Source organism: Elephantulus edwardii, unplaced genomic scaffold (genome assembly GCF_000299155.1).
Source record: "Elephantulus edwardii isolate Elephantulus edwardi_28Jun2011 unplaced genomic scaffold, EleEdw1.0 scaffold00113, whole genome shotgun sequence".
NCBI classification, from domain to species: domain Eukaryota; kingdom Metazoa; phylum Chordata; class Mammalia; order Macroscelidea; family Macroscelididae; genus Elephantulus; species Elephantulus edwardii.
In genome coordinates this window covers 3914017-3917709 of record NW_006399863.1, presented here as the reverse complement: position 1 = coordinate 3917709, position 3693 = coordinate 3914017, and positions in this window count along the sequence as shown.

Below are 3693 nucleotides of genomic sequence, written 5' to 3'. Positions count from 1 at the left end.
AAAGCATCCTTGATTACAGCATCTCGAGGTTTGAATTTGTTCTTCAGTTCCTTCAGCTTAAGAAATGCCAAGTGAGTTTGGCCCTTTTGATTTTTCTGATTCATCTTTGCACATTTCATTATAATACTTTGCATTGTCTTCCCATGCTGCTCTTTGAAATCTTCTGTTCAGCTCCTTAATTTCTTGATTTCTTCCCTTTGCATTGGCTTCTCAGTGCTCTAGTGCAATATTAACAGTCTCATCTGACTTCCATCTGAGTCTTTTCTTCCTCCTCAATCTTTGTAATGACCTTTTGCATTCTTCATGGATGAGATCCTTGCTATCCTCCCACAGCTCATCTGGTCTTCACTCGTTAAGTGTTCCAGGTCTCAAATCTGTTCCTGAAATGGTTTTGAAATTCGAGTGGGATAATATCCATGCACATACAAGGAATACACATACGTATACAAGGAAGTCCAGTGAATACCACTATCATTCAAATATATTCACAAAGTAGAGCCAAAGAGGAGGAAAAAGAAGACTTCTGCCAACTTTTATAGTCAGAAATTGATCGAACATGCAATCAAGATTCATTAAAACTAATGAGTGACTGGAATGCAAATGTTGGAAACAGGGATGAAGGAAAACATGGACTAGCTGACAGAAATGATGTTGGAGATCAAATGATCAAATTCTGTATAATCAATGACCTATTCATTGCAAATACTTATTTTTTTTTTCTTTTTAAATTTTTTATTTATTTATTATTTTATTGTGTGTGTACCATTGAATCAGACCCGACTGGTACAGGAGGAGATTGCTCCTCCTTCTCCAGCAGAACATCTGGTGGATTCAAACTGCATACCTTTGGGATTGCAGCACAGCTTCTTACCACTAGGCCACCAGAGCTCCCTCGCAAAGACTTATTATAAGAAACATAAATGCAGACTCTGCACATGAATTTCACCTGATAGTATGCAAAGGAATCAGATCGACTACACCTGTGGGAAGAATCGCAGGAGCTCGATATCAGCTGTAAAAACTAGGCCTCTTCCTGTTTGTGGAACAGACCACCAACTACTCATATGCACTTTCAAGCTGAAGCTAAAGAAGGTTAAATCAAATTCACAGGAACCAAAACTTGACCTTGAGTCTAACCCGCTCAAATTGCAAAATGAATGTGAATTATATCACAGAAAAATGAAATTAAAATGATAATAAATATTGTCCTTCCTGGATACTACATTCTCATATATAAACTGAGCTCTCACCCAGGCAGTCCTGACACCTCCTGGGGCCAGGGACCCACAGAGCCCAGCTGTGTGATAGGTGATAGCACAGGAGAAGCAAGGTCAAAGTTAGCATACACTGGCCACTTCAGTCAAGTCCACTAAGCATGCCCCCATTCCCTGAGAAAAGATGATTCTGTGTACTTAGGCCAAGGAGTTCTGGTAGCACAGCACATGAAGCACTCATCTGTTAACCAAGTCAGTGGTTCAAATCCACCAGCCGCTTCACAGGCAACAAAAAGTAGCAGTCTGTTACCATCAAGATTTACGGCCCTGGAAACGCTATAGGAACAGTTCTACTCTGTCATACAGGGTCTCTAGGAGTCAGAATCAACTAGACAACAGAGGGTTTGGCTGGGATTACTGACAGTCATAAAGTCTCAAGTCTTTGATTTCAAAGTAAAATGCAAGAAGAATGAATTCAACTGAGCAAGAAAATCTGCAAACCACACACACACTCCAACCTCTGCTACCCACACATGCTCCGCCTCTGTGACTGTATGGGGGGCTTGTTTTATAATAAAGCATGAGAGATGGGCGTCCTTCCTGGGGTTTCCTCCTATTTGCAACAATATCACACTCCGGCTTCCAGATACTGTCTATTTCCTTCGCAACAATGTCACACTCTAGCTTCCAGATACTGTCTTTTTCCTTCCTGATCAGAAGGAAGGAAGTTGATCAGAAGCTTCAAACAGAAGCTTAAGCTATTGCCATTGAATCCATTCAACTCAAGACAATCTTACAGATCGGAGTAGGGCTGCCCCATAAGTTTCCAAGACTGTATAATCTTTACAGTACAGAATGTCACATTTTCCTCTCGTGAACTGTCAATCCTTCAGTAAGCAGCCAAGAATGTAACCACCACCACCACCACCACCAGACTTCCTCAAATAGAACCTTATCCCTAAAATGACCATTCCTATCCAGAAACCATTCCTAAACATCTGAACAGGCTTGTCTGACACTTAAAATTCTCAGATGACTTTAAAAAACCCAAGAAACCTTCAAAATAGGGCAACCTAGAAAGAATAAGGTTATTCTACAAATTTATCAAAGTGGTCAGAAGAGATACACTTGTCCTCAAAAAGCAATCTGGTAGTCAAACAAGTGGTATTCATTTTCTGTCTGGTCTTCTCAGTACATAACAACAAAGCCCAGAAGGATACTAAATTATACAGAACACCTTAATTGTTACATCAGGTGATATGTGATCTGGGTTCACAATGCGAGATTCTAACGGGACTGACTTTCTGAGTTCAAATTCCAGCACCATAGCTTACTGGTTATGTGATCCTGAACCTGTTATTTCTGTTTCTGTTTCACTTCTATAAAATGGGTCTGATGCTATCCACTGTCAGGCTGTTGTGAGGATTAAATGAAATAATGCATGCAAGACAGATAATAAATGGTTTAGCAGTTTGTAAAATAGAAACCTTTGACTCACTCAAAATAAGGCTGGTGGATCACACAGCAGCATCATTTTTAAGCAGCATTGAAACAGATGAAAGTAGAAAAGTTATCAGAGAGCAGGGGTCATGGGCTAAGTATGTTTTTATAAAACTTTTTCTGAAACACACACACACAGAGCTACAGTCTAGATTTTTTTATTTTGTATTTTATGGATCAATAGTAAAAAACAAGTGTGAGAAGACATTGAATTTCACAACATAATAAATGCTCAATAAAATCTGGTAACATCCCCATCCTTATTCTCCCACTCTTGTACGCACTTTATTATCACATACTATTATAATACAAAGAGTGGTTAACAGTTGTATCAATTCTCTGAGTCAGTGCAACCTCCCAAACGGAACTTGCCAATCCTTCCCTTTGAAAGGCTCTGGCGGTCTTTTAAATATTGTCTGACTCACAATTCTGGCCAAGGGTTAGTAGGGCCCTGCCCAGAATACACGAAATGGGACTGATGTGTTAAGAAAACCTCTCAAGTTTGTAAGCCTGCACAGGGCTTTTGTAAAATTAAAGCCTCCTGGAGAGAAATGGGGCCTCCCCCTCCCCCAGAGCCCCTGGGTCGTGTGTCATAGATAGAGGTTACACAAGGTCAAGGAGTTGCATCTTCAGAGACAGGACAAAAGCTGAAGTATCAAACCCCAGTTCTGGGACATGCTTCCTTGTTTTAGGGCCGAGTTAAGTCACTGTGTTTTCCCCTAACTTTCCACATGCACATGCACACACGCGTGCACACACCCCCTCACTGAAGGATGGAAACAGATTCCCCACCAAATGCCTGTCTTAATAGCCAAGGCAAAGGAAACCTGCTGAACAGGATCTCAGGCTCTGGGACTCTCAAAAATAAATGTTTTCTATTAACCAAGCTACTCCTTGGAGGCAAGGATTCTGGGGCTTCGTCTGACGTACTTTGGACATGTTGCCAGGAGGGACGGGTCCTTGGAGAGGGACCTCATGC